Source organism: Oncorhynchus mykiss, chromosome 29, assembly GCF_057628025.1.
Source record: "Oncorhynchus mykiss isolate SJ-2025 chromosome 29, ASM5762802v1, whole genome shotgun sequence".
In the NCBI taxonomy this organism is placed as follows: Eukaryota; Metazoa; Chordata; class Actinopteri; order Salmoniformes; family Salmonidae; genus Oncorhynchus; species Oncorhynchus mykiss.
The window spans coordinates 34,238,039-34,257,039 of record NC_143050.1 but is presented as its reverse complement, the minus strand read 5'-3'; the positions used below and the strand labels follow the sequence as shown (position 1 = coordinate 34,257,039).

Genomic DNA, 19,001 nt, shown 5'->3' with positions numbered 1-19,001 from the left:
GCCAAAAGGTGCCTCAACAAAGTACTGAGTAAAGGGTCTGAATACTTATGTAAATATGATCTTTCTGTTTTTTGTTTTTAATACATTTGCAAATGTTCTAAAAAACTGTTTTTGCTTTGTCATTATGGGGTATTGTATGTAAATTGATGACGGGAAAAAAAAGATTTGAGCAATTTTATAATGAGGCTGTAACGTAACAAAATGTTTTAAAAAAAGCGAAGGGGTTTGAATACTTTCCGAATGCACTGTACATGTATACTGTGCGTATACAGAAGAAGTCTAGAGTGGAGCGTAGTAGCCTTCATATGTAGAGAGGGGTGAGTGTGGGTTGAGGCCCCTGTATAGGCACATGACAGGATGATGTATGGTGTTTGTGCTAACCTCTTGTCCTAGGGCTGAGATAAGACATGAGGATGCATCTGTCATGCTACCAGGAGCATTGAAGCTGGGTTTTAGACCAACCTCAACCAGCCCTGGAGATTTTGCTGCATTGCAGCAGTCAAATGGAGTGGAAAGCAGCGTTGTTCTGACTAACTTTGTCTTTGCTGGTGGATTTGGTGTGTGTGTGTGTGTGTGTGTTCGTGTGAAGATGTCTATGTGTGTGTTCGTGTGAAGATGTCTGTGTGTGTAGTGTAGAAGGTAGTCTTGTGTGTGTGTGTGTGTGTGTGTGCGTGTGCGTGCGTGCGTGCGTGCGTGCGCATGTGTGTGCCCATGCAGCATGTGTACTGTATGTGTATAGTATGTGACGTGTGTTCACACAACCACGTCATGTGGTGTATCTTTCTACTTCACTGCACCAATCAACCCAGTCCAATAAAAAAAGTACAATATCTCAACCACAATGCAACAAACCATAAACATACAGCAATAATGTACCACCAAGACAGCAAACACAAAGATATCTTTACTTCCTGTTCATCTAGCCCATCTAGAGAGGAGAGAGCCGTCTCGGAGGCCGCGTCCTAAATAGCTCCCTATTCTCTACATGGCCCCTGGTGAAAAGTACTGCACTATATAGGGAACAGTGTATCATTTGGGATGTTAGACAAGTTCCCTAAAATCCATGACAGTACTCCTGCTTTCCTAACACAGTGTCTGACGGCTCAGTGGGGGTCAGACCAGGACAACAGACCAAAATCACACTGGAGGCTGAGGTTTTGCACCCAGGGGGGAAGGATGAGGGAATAGCTGATTAACTCTGCCTGACTAATTTAGGCACACCTTTTACAAAACGGTGAGGATGGGATAACCAAGCAGCCAAGGTAGGGGTGGAATGTAGACTGTGGAATAGGAATGCCTGTGAAATGTTTTAGCAAAGGTTGATTGAAAGACTCTTCACTTTACCACACTGTCCTTCTTTCTCCCTCTCCCCTTCTCTCCCTCTCCCTCCCTCTCCCCCTCTCTCCCTCTCTCTCTCTCTCTCTACAGTGTAAAAACGCTTCAAAGTCATCTTCATACAGGCAATCTGGGACTTAAAGGCCTTGTATGTCTGTCTGTTGACATTTCATTACGTATGATGGTGGATCCATTCCTTCCTACATACAGTTAATATGCTAATGGTCATTAAATGCTGACATTTATAAATCACCACTATGCACCTTGAGCTTCCCAGATAACACACTATGGATTTATATGGTACATCAGTATAAACACACACTGACGCAGGTGCGAACAGAAAATCACACACACACACACACACACTTTACCCTTCCAATTTCAAAACCAGAGTCAAATGCCTTTCCACGTCTCTCTCCCTGCGTAGCTGCTATGCCTAGTGCAGTGATTGGGGTTAATATAGCCGCCGCAGCCTCAAGATGTGTTTTAAGCAATCAGCACATTTCCTGCTGGCTGGAATCAGGAGCCTGCTGAGGGGGACAAATGATTTCCTCCTACTGGGGCTGTCATGGCCCGCTGACGCCACCCAGCCACCTTCATTAATCACACACACACGTGCATGCACGAACGCACACACGTACGCACGGACACACGCGCATGCACACACACTGTGAATCAAAGAGCAGGGGAGATTTTTCCCATTCTGTAGGAGATGGTGGGATAAAATAAAAATACAAACTTAAACCTAATTGCTCCTCTAAGTCGCTCTGGATAAGAGTGTCTGCTCAATGACTAACATGCAGCTTTCCATATCCAACCAGGGTTGCAAACAGAAAACGTTTTTAAAAGAAAAATCTGTATTCTGATTGGAGAGAACTGTTTAGATACATGTAGTACATTTTCCGTAAAAAAAAAAACCCTGTTTCCTCCTGTTTTTCATGCTTTCTGAACACTACCCAGGTATTCCTCAGGGAGTGAATGTGTGTGTGTGTGCAGGGTGGCGATGTTTCCTTATAAGGATGTTTGAAGAAGGAACGACACCCGTCCTCTTGTCTAGGTAGCTGCAGGATACTGCAGTAGCATCAGACGTGGTTTCCCCATGCTCTCACTCCCCCTTTAATCATCTCATCCCAGCCAACCCCAAAACTCTACCTCTCAGGGGCATCAAAGGTTACAGTACAGGCTTGTTCTTAATCATCCTGCATCAATTGGAAAATATAAATAAAAAACAAGAAAACTATATATATATATATATATATATATATATTATGATTGGTCCAGAGGTGAGGTGAAAAAGTACTGGCTGAAAAGGTTATGTGTAAATTCACTGCTCTGTCTCTCTTGGGGCTATGATGTCACAGTCTCAGTGATGTCACATTGCGACATTTCGTGTGTCTCCCTACTGTACTCCACATAGCGTTGTTTGGTGATTGGTTACTGACTGCTAAAGACAAAGGGCAGTATAACAACCATTCATTACACTGGGACTCAATTATGTATTTATGGAGTCACACACACACACTGCACGAAAGCTCTCATAGTCTCAGGACACACACGTGGGCACGCACACACACCCACCAAGCTGCCTGGCTGCATGCAGTAATATGGTGATGGATGGCTGTGTGGGTTGACTGGCTGCTGGGGATGACTGCACAACAGCTGTAAGAGATCAAACTGGTTTCATAGAGGCACTGAGGACTGTGTGTGTGTGCATGTGTGTGTGTGTGTGTGTGTGTGTGTGTGTGTGTGTGTGTGTGTGTGTGTGTGTGTGTGTGTGTGTGTGTGTGTGTGTGTGTGTGTGTGTGTGTTTGTGTGTGTGTTGTTTAGCAATGACTATCACAAGCACTACATGGACACCTGCTCGTTGGACATCTCATTCCAAAATCATGGGTATTAATATGGAGTTGGCCCCCCCTTTGCTGATATAACAGCCTCCACTCTTCTGGGAAGGCTTTCCACTAGATGTTGGAACATTACTGCGGGGACTTTCTTCCATTCAGCCACAAGAGCATTAGTGAGGTCGGGCACTGATGTTTGGGCGATTAGGCCTGGCTCGCAGTCTGCGTTCAATGTAAGTAACAATACTGACATAAAGACCATAACATATAAGTATCCAAATGGAATTGGGTCTTTCCATCAATAATGGGGCCAATGTGTGACATTGGGCTCAACATTTCTAAATGGTTTGAAACAAAAATAAAAAAATATTTTTATGCAGCTCCAGGAATAGAGGAATATATGCAAACTGACCCATAACTCCAATTTCAACATCGGCCTTGGACAATACATCCTTTAAGCAAGGTTGATACAGACATTGGCAAGTCAAATTCAAGGCCATTCAGGGACATTCTCAAGCACTTAATTGTATTTTCAAATACCTCAATGTTATTCAATTGTGGAGCAGTTAGCCTGGTGGCTAAGAGCATTGGGCCAGTAACCTAAAGGTTGCTGGTTTGAATCCCCAATTCGACTAGGTTAAATATATGTCCATGTGCCCTTGAGCAAGGCACTTAACCTTAATTACTCCAGTAAAACGATCTAGATAAGAGCATCTGCTAAATGACTAAAATGCCATAATTTAGATGTACATATAGGGCTTAATATAGAACACCCCCGCACCAACAAAAAACATGCAAAAAGTGTACAAATAAATAAATAAGTAGGCAATTAACACACTTTCAGAACAATTCATTGTTTAGGCCTTGTCAATGCATTGATTTTATAATTATTATTATATACCTAAAATATGTGAGAATAATGTGTACTTGCCTGACTAAATTAATTGAATGAACGCTTCGATGCCGGATTTCTGAAGACTATGTTGCCGACACAGGCAAACATAATAAAACCATGAATAGCGGTAACATTAATCTCGCCATCTGTTTTTATAATGAGAAAACGACCAAAAACCAGGTTACTTTTGTAATGGGAAGATTTTTATGAGAAGCCAAGTTGAAGCCAACAATAGATATCGTCATCCTCATAATAAGCGCACGTGGTTTCACCGCAACAGATTAGCGCAACAACACCCGTCAATTGAAGCGGCGGGAAACAACCCGAAACTGGTCACATCTCTCACAAAAACGTATCAAAAAAGAAGAGAATGAAGGAGAACTTAGAAATTGGCTACAATAATTAGAAGGACTTTTCAAGAACCAAATTGAGGAAATATCTGAATTTCAAGGTAGGCCTATTACTACTTGAATTTCGGAGCTCCAAATTCAAATTCAAGTAGGCAACTTCAAGCCCCGTGTTGTTTAAATTTGCAGGTCTAACATGGAGAACAAAATGTATTCGTCATGTTATTTCATTACCAGATCATAGTGTGAAGAAGCCCACTAGGCTATGTAATGTGTTGTCATTATATCAGGAATAATTCATAGGAATGGTGTTACGCAATAATCTATCGTACACACGTGTTCAATCCCAGGCCTAAAAACATGAAAACGTGAACTCATTACCTTGATGCTTTCTCTGTCAAATCTAAGGAGACCTTGCTGTAAATCCAGCAGACAAGAGATGATGACCATCAATTCACTATGGATATTCGATCCAACGGTGAATCCAGTCACAACTGACTTCACCTGTTTAACGAATGAGACACCAAAATATTCTGGACATTCCTAGCGAACACCTTTTTTTCAGCACTTGGGCTGTCGTAGCATTGCATGCGCTATCACAGCAGCTGTTCCTCGCTTGAACGTTCCTTACTGGATCAGATGATGATGTGTGAAATGATCACAGTATAATTGCAGCTCAACACCAAGTGTGCATCCAACAAGTATTATACAGAATTATTGATCAACCACGTTAATGACTGTATCGAATTAGGTTTGAATTATCAAGGTAATATGACTCTTTCGGTTAGAAGCATTCGATTTTGCAATCGCATTTATTATTTTGGATTTGTATGCCCATGAAAACATGAAATGTTACATAGTTACACTGCATTTCTGAGATGTCCCACAGCTAGATCCAGTATTCTTACAGGGTTCAAATTCAATGTATAGTTTAACTAATTAATAGTTAATATATGATATAGCGACATCTTATTCTGCCATAAATGCAAAGACAGAAAAATCATGTTTTATGTCACACGATTTTCGACAAATCCGTCAAGACACCAGCCATGATAAAGGGTTAGACATAGGTTTTAAATCAACTCGTGAATTGTATGGAATATAGCTATGTTTCCCCCTTATATCTTGATGTAATGACATTAAACAAAGTGACAGATTATTAGGAACGACTTCCGCTGTAACAAGTTGTCCAGCATTGTAACTCTTCACTGGTACCCTAGTTTATAGAAAGACCAAATTACATTAAATGTGACTACTATAATCAATGGAACAATCTATTCATGAGTTGATACACTCTATTCCAACGTTGATATATACCTCTATTCCAATTTACAGCCAACATTGAGTTAATTAAGGTAGATATCTGTCTGGTAGCCAGATAACGTTCTCCAGTCTTCTGTCCCAAATGGCACCCTATTCTCAAGGCCCATAGGGGATTATTGTCAAAAGGAGCGCACTATAGGGAAAAGGGTGCCATTTGGGACACACACGCGATGTATGGCTGAGCCAGGGAAATGTCAATACGCCCACGTTCAGTCCCGCTCAAGCTCCCATAATTAACTGTTTCAACTGTTTAGTGTCGGTCTCCATCAAACGGACTCATCGCCAATGTTACAGTACATAGAGAGACCGCGGGATGTTGTATATGTTCAGCACTAACAATGGAAGCAGAGATAGTAGTACTGGGCCGAGAGAGACTATCTCGAGTGTTCTTTCTCTCCTTCTTTCTCTCTTCCTCTCTTGCTTTTCTCTCTCTCTCGCTCTCGTTCTACCCACCCCCCTCTCTCTGCTGGTCGTTTCACGCACCACGGGTTCCCCCTTTACTACCGCGGTCCTATTGGCTCGTGAGAGGCTGCGCTGCTTGGTCACAGTAAACCCGGCCAGGAAGGACATCAATCACCGGCCGGCCTTTTGACGAAAGCCGCGTTCTGTAATGAGATTCTAGGGCTTGTCCTGACATTGTGGAGGGGAATCAAACCTCCATCCTCCTCTATCCTCTAACTGCTCTCCTGTCTCCAGACGACTCAGTGGCAGGTAGCTTTGTGGTTTAAGCGCTTTCGCGTCTCTGAGCCTAGTTGAAAAAACGGTCAATGTGCCCTTGAGCAAGGCACTTAACCCAAGGCACATGCTCCTGTATTTTGTATATGTTATGAATTGCAATTAGTACAATATGTTACGAATTTGCAATAAGTACAGTATGATATATTATGCATTTGGTGTGTTTAACGTTAGCTAGGTGGCTCGGTGGCTATTGTTAGCTAGGCTATGAGTTAGGTTAATGTTAGGGTTAGCTAACAAATTGAGTAGTTGCAAATTAGCTAAAATGCTAAAGTTGTCCATGATGAGATTCGAACGCTCAACCCTTGGTTTGCTGGACGTTTGCGCTATACACCCAACCCATTCATTTAAATGTTCCTTTAACAAGTAACCTTGTCTTATATAACCATACCAAACATAACACACCATACTAATTTATATTTACTATGTTACGCCTAGTCTATGAATCTAGGCTACTATCTGCATCAAACTCTATCTATTTCTCGCTCGCTCTGCTGTAGATGGATCTGTTCTCTTTATGCATAATGTGTGTGTGTGTGCGTGTGCGCGCGTGTGTGTGTGTTTGTGCGCAGTGAGAGGGATCGAGAGGGAGAGTAATACAAATTCGTTGTAATGTATGTTGATTGATTGATGAGTCCCAAGAGACGCTCAGGGACTTATAAAGGTGTAAATATCTTTGTATTGTGTTTTTTAAATCAGTCCTTCAGTCCAACATGTTGTTATTAGAATGAAAGAGAGTGGGAATTCGTTAATAAGTCAATTACCTTTCTGCAAAACCGTTAGAGTTTAAAAAGCACAAGAATATTAATTTTATTTAAATAAATTAAGCATATTGTAGCCTAGAGTAGCCTACATGAATACAGCTAAATGTGTGATAATTCATGTACGGTGTTGTGATCTCAGCAGGGTGAGTGAGACGTGTTGATCAAAGTGTCCCTCTCCAACAGCGACAGCTGCTGAATTACACCGAGGACAGCGGATGGCAAACTACACCGTTTGAAGTTTAGAAACGTGACATACCTTTTTAAAGTTTTCCTAAAATATGCGAACGTCTTATTCCATTCATGTCTTATCACGCGTGACAATAAATAGCCTATTTCGAGCTATTGGTGAGATAATCTAGTGCAGAGTACCCACTACGGTTTTATATACATTTCAAATATACATTTATCCAACTGTAAACCTGGCAAAAAATAAAAAGGAATCACTGGGATAGGCCACTCGCAATACACAGGGTTTGCATCAAAGAGTTGAAGTCAAATGTAAGTATAAAGAGAGGAAAACAACTATACTCACAGACTACAGAAAATGGACATTTCGGTAAAACAGCGCAGGGAGCCAGCTGTATGCCTTTTCCCGCGGATATTTCCTGTTTTCCCTCGCGACGCAGAAACTGAGGTAGTTAGTGACCGCGCAAGGAGTGCTATTTCTCTTGTCTTTTTTCTTCCCCTCTCCTGCACGATGCACGATGCAGCGGTGCCTCTGCAGTACTCCAATAAAGAGAAGAGACGCCGAGAGGGAAAGAAAAACAGAGAGAGAGAGAGAGAGAGCGAGTACTACACATTCGGGGTGTAGTCTGTGTTGATTGATTTTTGAGTCCCAAGAGACACTCCGGGATTTATAAAGGTGTACATATCTTTGTATTGTATTTTTCATTTCATATCCATTATCCTAGCCTACGATGGAATGGGGTGAATGAAATCAATAATAGTAGTGGGCAATCCCCTATAATGGAACAATCTGTCCAGTATCTGATGCGTGGAGGGGTGAGGGTTGGATGGGACACTGTCTGCTACGTTGAGAGGACATTACAATAATTAAGCAATACTTTGAGGCAGAGGAATAGGCCACAACATCTAACAGCGAATATTCACGATCAAGAGACACATCATGTTTATTACAACTGCATAGGAAATCAGACTCGTTACGCATTTCGTTTTACAATTAGTATAAGTGTTCAAGTTGACTGAAAACAGTCTGAATCAATATGAATAAAACTTGCGAGTGAGTCTATAAGACGTTTATTCATCGTACATGGTAATGTGAATGATGTATAAAGATAGAGATATATTCTGAGAGAAGTCACTCCAGAAGTTTGGCCACTACTGAGCTGATGCTGCCTGCTTAATATAGTAGGTACAGCGGGAAAGATAGAGAGGGCCCCTGCAGCTCAGTTCTATTATGCCAGAGGTGCCACTTTTGTTTTAGTAGTGGGGGGACATAACCTGGCGAGGGCTCTGGGGGTCCAACCCCATGATTATTTTGAGGCATTTTAAGCAAATTTCCTGCATTTTTACACAATCCAATATGCCGTCTCTATTTAGAACAAAAAGTAGGCAAAATAAGCCACAGTCATCAAGCTAGGTAAGAGATCATTATTAAATATGTTTAAGTGATTAATAAGACTGAATGAGATCAAAGGTCATTCAATAATAAATATGGTGTTGCACCTTTAAACAATAGCGTAAAAAGAAATACAAAGACTTTTGATTGTCTTTGTTAAAACATCCTCTATATACATTTTCAGCCAGACCGACCAGCCAGCCCAAGCTGCCTGCATTAAAAAGAAATATTCCCAAGGGAAAGGTTTGGAAACAAAACAACAAAACAAAATAAAACACATACACATCAAATATACATTAACACACAGAAACAGCAAATCCTCCATCTAATTAATCTCATAGGACTAATAGTAATGTAAAGCTATTTTTACTTACACACAATATAGCTGGGTCGCCCCACCCTGTCTCTAGGGGTCCACGGCCCTGCAGCGCTCCAACCCAACACACACCACTCAGCTTTAGGATCTTAGCAAAACATTCATTATTGGTTTGGGGTGTGTTAGGACAGGACAGCAGACCTCCAGGTCCAGGAATGAGCAGCCCAGCAGGTAGGGATCGCCTAAATAGGTATGTCCCCTGACGTGGGCATGTTTTTAATACAGACTCCTTTTTGTCATACTGTATTCCATATAAGGCATCCAGACCTTATGAAAGTTGCCCAGTATAACCTTAATCTTGTAATAAATAAAATCCAGTGATATACAGTTGAAGTCGGAAGTTTACATAAACAAGGTTTAATGACTCCAACCTAAGTGTTTCAACCACTCCACAAATTTCTTGTCAACAAACTATTGTTTTGGCAAGTCTGTTAGGACATCTACTTTGTGCACGACACAATTAATTTTTCCAACAATTGTTTACAGACAGATTATTTAACTTGTAATTCACTGTATCACAATTCCAGTGGGTCAGAAGTTTACATACACTAAGTTGACTGTGCCTTTAAAAAGCTTGGAAAATTCCAGAAAGCCGTCATACCACTCAGGAAGGATACACGTTCTGTCTCCTAGAGATTAACGTACTTTGGTGCGAAAAGTGCAAATCAGTCCCTGAACAATAGCAAAGGACCTTGTGAAGATGCTGTAGGAAACAGGTACAAAAGTATCTATATCCACAGTAAAACAAGTTCTATATCGGCATAACCTGAAAGGCCACTCAGCAAGGAAGAAGCCACTGCTCCAAAACCGCCAATAAAAAGCCAGACTACGGTTTGCAACTGCACATTGGGGACAAAGATTGTACTTTTTGGAGAAATGTCCTCTGGTCTGACGAAACAAAAATAGAAAAACTGTTTGGTCATAATGACCATCGTTATGTTTGTAGGAAAAAGTGGGAGGTTTGCAAGCCGAAGAACACCATCCCAACTGTGAAGCACGGGGGTGGCAGCATCATGTTGTGGGGGTGCATTGCTGCAGGAGGAACTGGTGCACTTCACAAAATAGATGGCATCATGAGTAGAACAATTATATGGATATATTGAAGCAACATCTCAAGACATCAGTCAGGAAGTTAAAGCTTGATCGCAAATGGGTCTTCCAAATGGACAATGACTCCAAGCATACTTCCAAAGTTGTGGCAAAATGGCTTAAGGACAACAAAATCATGGTATTGGAGTGGCCATCACAAAGCCCTGACCTCAATCATAGAGAACATTTGTGGGGCAGAACTGAAAAAGTGTGTGCGAGCAAGGAGGCCTACAAACCTGACTCAGTTACACCAGCTCTGTCAGGAGGAATGGGCCAGAATTCACCCAACTTATTGTGGGAAGCTTGTGGAAGGCTACCCGAAACGTTTGACCCAAATTAAACAATTTAAAGTCAATGCTACCAAATACTAATTGAGTGTATGTAAACTTCTGACCCACTGGGAATGTGATGAAAGAAATAAAAGCTGAAATAAATCATTCTCTCTACTATTATTCTGACATTTCACATTCTTAAAATACCTCTTTGGGCTAGGTGTTCCGCTAGCGGGATCACATCCGGTGAAATTGCAGGGCGCCAAATTCAAATTACAAAATCGTAATATTAAACATTCATGAACATACAAGTGTCTTATATCATTTAAAAGCTTAACTTCTTGTTAATCAGATTTCAAAAAGGCTTTACGGTGAAAGCATACCATGCGATTATCTGAGGACAGCGCCCCACATCAAAATACTTTTTCAACCAGCACAGGCTTCACAAAAATCACAAAGATCCAACAGTAGATCTCTTTTGTTTCTTGAGACCTAGAACTAGCATCTCTGTTTTGTTCAAGTTTTAAAGCAAAATCTGTGCCGCCATCCACTTCCTTATGTCTGAAACATAGGCTTCCAGGGTAGTCAATTTTGGGGCTTCACCAATGTTCATCAAAATGTACAGCTGTGTGTCATCCGCATAGCAGACATTGTGTTTTCCGAATGACATCACCAAGAGGTTGAATATATTACCTTAAATATGATTAGACTGTAGTTTACTACTGTGCCTGTAAATAAACATTGATAATGGAAAGAAGGGAAGGGCGTTGTCAACCAACGTGAGTCGAAGTGCAATCAAAAAAGGCAATAATTGAAAACGAAAAGGCACAACGCGTACATAGGTTAGGCTACTATGGTGAGCGAGCGTTGAGCCTTTTCATTTTCATTAAGTAATGATTACCCATTTATTTCTCTCTGACTTCAAATCGTCCTCCTAAAAGGTCACCTATATCCTATAGGACTATGCGAAACATAGTGTCCCTGTCATCATTCTTGCTGCTTCCAGTTCAGTAGCCATACCTGCGAGATCGGGTTTGCGCGTGATCTCAATTAAATAGAGTAGGATACAGACTATGCATGGTTGGAGAAGCATGGGGCAGTTATCTTTCCAATGAAATGTACTTCCTAAATAGGCCTATGATTAGGCTATAGTTTACTACATTGCCTAGAAATAGGCCTAAATATTGATCACCCATACTGTGCACCATGACAGTGAAGCCTGTAACATTAGAGCGGTTTATTACTGGGTTAGTGTGAAAAGTAGGGAATTAGCTAGGGAAACTGACAGATCAATAATGTTACATTGACCTACTGAGTAATAAACTCAATAAACTGAAAAAAACGTCTTAATATCAATCTTAAATCGTTTGACCGATGGTTTTATCGTTTGATTCAGGTCTAGTGTGATTGAAGCAAAAATAATAGCAAATGTAAGCCGACTTTTGGCCAGCTCTCTTTCTAACGGTACATAAACTGGCGAAAGCTAGCCAAGTTCATTTACTTCTGAAATGGGACAAAGGCTACTAAACATTTCCATACAAACAACAGCTGTTAGTGTCACGATCGTTATAAGGAGTGGACCAAGATGCAGCGTGGTATGTTTCCATCCTTTTTATTTGGAAGAGAAACTCAAAGAAAAAACAATAAGCGAAAAAACGAAACGTGACGCTCAATGTAGTGCTCGCAGGCAACTATACCTAGACAAGATCCCACAAAGCACAAATGGGAAATGGCTGCCTAAATATGATCCCCAATCAGAGACAACGATAAACAGCTGCCTCTGATTGGGAACCATACCAGGCCAACATAGAAATATAATTACCTAGATGACCCACCGTAGTCACACCCTGACCTAACCAACAGAGAGAATATAAAGAGCGTGACAGTACCCCCCCCCCCTCCCCCCAAGGGTGCGGACTCCGACCACAAAACCTAACTCAATAGGGGAGGGTCCGGGTGGGCATCTACCATCGGGGGCGGCTCCGGTGCAGGGCGAAGTACCCACTCGCGGATACCTCATCTTCAATTGAGGCTCTGGTGCGGGGATCGTCATTGGATGCTCCAGACCGTGGATCGTCGCCAGGGGCTCCGGATCGTGGATTGTCGCCGGAGGATCCGGATCGTGGATCGTCGCCGGAGGCTCCGGACAGTGGATCGTAGCCGGAGGTACCGGACCGTGGATCGTCGCCGGAGGTACAGGACCGTGGATCGTCGCCGGAGGAACCGGACCGTGGATCGTCGCCGGAGGTACAGGACCATGGATCGTTGCCAGGGACTCCGGACCGTGGTTCGTCGCCGGGGACTCCGGACCCTGGATCGTCGCCGGAGGTACAGGACCGTGGATCGTCGCCTGAGGAACCGGACCGTGGATCGCCGCCGGAGGCTCTGGACCATGGATCGTTGCCAGGGACTCCGGACCGTGGTTCGTCGCCGGGGACTCCGGACCCTGGATCGTCGCCGGAGGATCCGGATCGTGGATCGTCGCCGGAGGCTCCGGACAGTGGATCGTAGCCGGAGGTACCGGACCGTGGATCGTCGCCGGAGGTACAGGACCGTGGATCGTCGCCGGAGGAACCGGACCGTGGATCGTCGCCGGAGGTACAGGACCATGGATCGTTGCCAGGGACTCCGGACCGTGGTTCGTCGCCGGGGACTCCGGACCCTGGATCGTCGCCGGAGGTACAGGACCGTGGATCGTCGCCTGAGGAACCGGACCGTGGATCGCCGCCGGAGGCTCTGGACCATGGATCGTTGCCAGGGACTCCGGACCGTGGTTCGTCGCCGGGGACTCCGGACCCTGGATCGTCGCCGGAGGCTCCGAACCGTGGATCCCTCGCAGGAGGCTCTGGACTGGGAACTGTCGCCGGAAGCTCTGGACTGGGAACTGTCGCCGGAAGCTCTGGACTGGGAACTGTCGCCGGAAGCTCTGGACTGGGAACTGTCGCCGGAAGCTCTGGACTGTAGATGCGCGTCTGTGAGAGAAGGTGAGAGAAGGTGAGAGAGGGACTGAGGGTGATAGCGAGAAACAGAGAGACCGTGTCTGTTTTTCTCTGAAACAAGGGCAGATTTGCATGCCACTGAGACAGGTTCTCAGAAACTCTATGTTAAGAATAACTTGTTCTTTGAGCTGCACATGCAGGTTTTGGACATAGGAGATATGTATATAAGATCCTGTCTTTCTTTTGTTCGGGGCAGAACTCAGGAGAGACATCAGTTGTATGTCTGATGTTTGATCTTTGACTTCTGTCTACAGCTGTATTCTAATTAAAATATCTGAATTTTATATATGCACATTTTGAGTGTTCCTTATTTGTTAAGTAAATAACGGAGCCCAGAAAAGTGGAACCAACACCTGTACATACAGTATCTACCTCAATTACCTTGTATCCCTGCACATGAACTCGGTACTGGTACCCCGTGTACCAAGTCATCGTTACTCATTGTGTATTAATTCCTCATGTTTTTATTTTTCTATTATTTCTCTTTTTTTTTCTCTGCATCTCTGCATTTGACTGTTAGCCCACACCTGTTGTTTACGAAGCAGGTGACAAGTAACATTTGATTTGAATATAGTGAGAGTGTGTCTGAGTTGACCCTATAATTCCCCAAATACTACTGTTCAGTTGGCTAGCTAACACGGTTGCACTATTGTGCATTGATAGACTAATCCACCTCACCCTTGCATTAACACATACTTCTGTCAGATTATGACTCACTGTTTCCTGGAATTCTGAGGACAATCTTAAGCAAGAGATAGACACTTGACTTATTCAGTGAATTCAACAATGATTTATCATCCAAGCAGGCCTGGTAGGGTTTTTACATGTGTCATTAACTTTCCAAATAGAGAAACGAAACAAGTATAATTGTACTTTTAATGACGCATACTTAATAGGTTTATCCTTCACCGTGGGTCAAATGAGAACAGACAAACGGTTTGTGTGTGCGTGTGTGTGTGTTGATTGTTTAGGCTCTGAAGAGGACCCCAGAGACTTGTGGATAGACAATCCCATCTTCCCAAAAAGCGCCATCTATTCTGCTTGGCTGGACAACAGCCATTATCAACTCTGTTGAATGAATCCTCCTCTCCTCTTCTGTCCTATCCTCTCCTTTCCTCTCCTATCCTTTCCTCCCGTTCCTCTCCTATCCTCTCCTTTCCTCTCCTTTCCTCTCCTATCCTCTCCTTCCATTCCTTTCCTATCCTCTCCTTTCCTCTTCTATCCTCTCTTCCCGTTCCTCTCCTATCTTCTCCTTTCCTCTCCTATCCTCTCCTCTTCTGTCCTATCCTCTCCTCTTCTGTCCTATCCTCTTCTCTCCTATCCTCTCCTTTCCTCTCCTATCCTCTCCTATCCTCTCCCCCAGTTCCTCTCCTATCTTCTCCTTTCCTCTCCTATCCTCTCCTCTTCTGTCCTATCCTCTCCTCTTCTGTCCTATCCTCTTCTCTCCTATCCTCTCCTTTCCTCTCCTATCCTCTCCCCCAGTTCCTCTCCTATCTTCTCCTTTCCTCTCCTATCCTCTCCTCTTCTGTCCTATCCTTTCCTCTTCTGTCCTATCCTCTCCTTTTCTCTCCTATCCTCTCCCCCTGTTCCTCTCCTTTTCCAGCCTCTCTTTTTTAAACTCTTCTCTTCTCGAAAAAAAAAAACAATTAGGGAGAGAGAAATCTGAAGTAGAGAGGAAGGAAGCACGGAAGGACCTCCCCTTTTTCCAACTCAAATGAAAATGCTAATAAATGTGCATTTATATCCACCAGCTGCTGTTTCATCTACACACTCACATGCACAGATTGGCACACACCCCCTCTCTCTCTCTCTCTCTCTCTCTCTCTATCTCTCTCTCTATCTCTCTCTCTATCTCTCTCTCTCTCTCTCTCTCTCTCTCTCTCTCTCTCTCTCTCTCTCTCTCTCTCTCTCTCTCTCTCTCTCTCACACCAACACGAGTGCACCATGCACAAACACACACTCCTGGCTCCGCAGCCACTAATTGCTCCGGCATTATTTAATTAATATGAGCTGTGTAACGTGTCCATGTTAGAAGTCAGGCTCTGGACATCTGGTGTGTTTCATAGCATCTTTATTAGACAACCTGCTCCTTTGATTTGATCAACCCACCCACTGTCCTACCTCATCTACCACCCACCACCCCCACCACCCCCACCTACAGATGCTGGATCTTAATTTGCTCTCTCTCTCTCTCTCTCTCGCAGCGGTCTAAGGCACTACATCGCAGTGTAAGGCATCGCCACAGTCCCTGGTTCGAATCCAGGCTGTATCACATCCGGGCTTGATTGGGAGTCCAATTGGGTGGCGCACAATTGGCCCATTGTCGTCCGGGTTTGGCTGGGGTAAGCTGTCATTGTAAATAAGAATTTGTTCTTAACTGACTTGCCTGGTTAAATAAATAAATTGTGATTTAGATAGAGCAAATGAAAACCCTCAGTTCTCTTTCTCTCCATGCGGGGGCAGTCAAATCATTCAGACCAGTGCCAGCTATCAAAATCATCCTCCCTGTTGCTTGCTCAAAAAACACCAGACAGAATATTAATAAATGTCCTACTGCTACAGTACTGTAGGCCTATGGTCCTATTACTGCAACATTCAAACGTACAAAAGTGTATCTCAAATGCATCCATACACATCAACAATCGTCATTTTATATAGCTTAATAACACTTGACCAATATTGGTTTCCACAACATACAAGTGTCAAGTGTATCTGAAATGCACTTAAACTATAGCCTACTTTAGACTACTAAAACTACACAAACAAAAATATAAACGCAACAATTTCAAAGATTTTACTGAGTTAAAGTTCATATAAGGAAATCAGTCAATTGAATTAAATTCATTAGGCCCTAATATGGATTTCACATGACTGGGAATACAGCTATTCATCAGTTGGTTAAAGATAAAGGTAGGGGATGTGGATTAGAAAACGAGTCAGTATCTGGTGTGACCACAATTTGCCTAATGCAGCTCCTTTGCATAGAGTTGATCAGGCTGTTAATTGTGGACTGTGCTCTGTTGTCCTACGCCTCTTCAAAACCTATGCAAAGTGGCTGGATAATTACGGGAACTGGAACAAGCTGTCGTACACGTCGATCCAGAGCATCCCAAACATGCTCAATGGGTGACATGTCTGGTGAGTATGCAGGCCATTGAAGAACTGAAACATTTTTAGCTTCCAGGAGATAGGGGCTGTGCATTATCATGATGAAACATGAGGTGATGGCGGTGAACGAATAGCATGACAATGGACCTCAGGATCTCGTCACGATATCTCTGTGCATTCAAATTGCCATTGATAAAATGCAATTGTGTTCATTGTCCGTAGCTTTTGCCTGCCCGTAACATTACTCCCCTCTCTACCATGGGGCACTCTGTTCACAGAGTTGACATCAGTAAACCGCTCGCCCACACAATGCCATACACGCTATCTGCCATCTGCACAGTACAGTTCAAACCAGGATTCATCCATGAAGAGCACACTTCTCCAGCGTGCCAGTGGCCATCGAAGTTGAGCATTTGCCCACTGAAGTCGGTTACGACGCCGAACTGCAGAAAGGTCAAGACCCTGGCGAGGACGACGAACACACAGATGAGCTTCCCTGAGATGGTTTCTGACAGTTTGTGCATAAATTCTTCAGTTGTGCTAACCAACAGTTTCATCAGATGATCCCGCAGGTTAAAAAGCTGGATGTGGAGGTTCTGGCATGCTTAAACGTGGTCTGTGGTTGTGAGGCTGGTTGGATGTACTGCCACATTTTCTAAAACATCATTGGAGGTGGCTTATGTTGGAAAAATTTACATTTCATTCTCTGGCAACAGTTCTGGTGGACATTCCTGCAGTCAGCATGCTAATTGCACGGTCCCTCACTTGAGACACATGTGGCATTCTGTTCTGTAACAAAACTGCACATTTTAGAGTGGCTTTTATTGTCTCCAGCACAAGGTGCACCTGTTTAGTGATTGTGCTGTTTAATCAGCTTCTTGATATGCCACACCTGTCAGGTTAATGGATTATCATGGCAAAGAAGAAATGCTCACTAATAGAGATGTAGACACATTTCTTTGAAAGGCTGGAAATGGCTCACATCAACACCCTCATCCCGAGAAACCATAGACCCACTCCAATTCGCATACCTCCCCAACAGATCCATAGATGTTGCACTGCACACTGCCGTTTCTCAGCTGGACAAAAGGAACACCTATGTGAGAATGCTGTTCATTGACTACAGGTCAGCCAGCGTTCAATGCCATAGTGCCCACAAAACTCATCACTAAGCTAAGGACCCTGGGACTAAACACCCCCCTCTGCAACTGGATCCTGGACTTCCTGACAGGCCGCCCCCAGGTGGTAAGGGTAGGCAACAATACATTTGCCACGCTGATCCTCAACATGGGGGCCCCTGAGGGGTGCGTTCTTAGTCCCCTCCTGTACTCCCTGTTCACCCAAGACTGTGTGGCCAAGCACGACTCCAACACAATCATTAAGTTTGCTGACGACACAACAGTGGTAGGCCTGATCACAGACAACGACGAGACAGCCTATAGGGAGGAGACCTGACAGAGACCTGGCAGTGTGGTGCCAGTACAACAACCTCTCCCTCAATGTGAGAAAGACTAAGGAGATGATCTTGGGCGCCCCCATTCACATCGACAGGGCTGTAGTGGAGGAGTTTCAAGTTCCTTGGTGTCTACATCACCAACAAACTATCATGGTCCAAACACACCAAGAAAGTCGTGAAGAGGACACAACAACACCTTTTACTCCTCAGGAGACTGAAAAGATTTGGTATTTGCCCCCAGATCCTCAAAAAGTTCTACAGCTGCACCATCGAGAACATCCTGACCGGTTGCATCACCACCTGGTATGGCAACTTCTCGGCATCCGACCATAAGGCACTATAGAGGGTAGTGCGTACAGCCCAGTACATCACTGGGACCAAGCTTCCTGCCATCCAGGACCTATATACTAGGCTGTGTCAGAGGATGGAACAAAAAATGTGAGACTGTGTTCTCTGCTATCGCACGGCAAGTGGTACCGGAGCACCAAGTCTTGGTCCAAAAGGCTCCTTAACAGCTTCTACCCCCAAGCCATAAGACCATAAGACCTCTGAACAATTAACCAAATGGCTTACGTTGCTGCTACTCGCTGTTAATTATCTATGCATAGTTACTTTACCTCTAAACAGATGTACAAATTACCTCAACTAACCTGTACCCTAGCACAATGACTCGGTACCGGTACCCCCTGTATACAGTGGGGCAAAAAAGTATTTAGTCAGCCACCAATTGTGCAAGTTCTCCCACTTAAAAAGATGAGAGAGGCCTGTAATTTTCATCATAGGTACTCTTCAACTATGACAGACAAAATGAGAAATAACAATTTATTTGCAAAGTATGGTGGAAAATAAGTATTTGGTCAATAACAAAAGTTTATCTCAATACTT

General features: G+C 43.6%; 1 protein-coding gene across 1 annotated transcript in view; it reads right to left on the bottom strand.

Annotated features, from left to right (window-relative positions):
- Positions 1-7,970, bottom strand: part of LOC110509327 (synaptic vesicle glycoprotein 2C) — a 63,374-nt gene extending 55,404 nt beyond the window's left edge. The window contains exon 1 of the mRNA XM_036968060.2: positions 7,770-7,970. The gene's annotated coding sequence lies outside the window, so the exon portion shown is untranslated. The remainder of the gene's footprint in view (positions 1-7,769) is intronic.
- Positions 7,971-19,001: the final 11,031 nt, after the last annotated feature.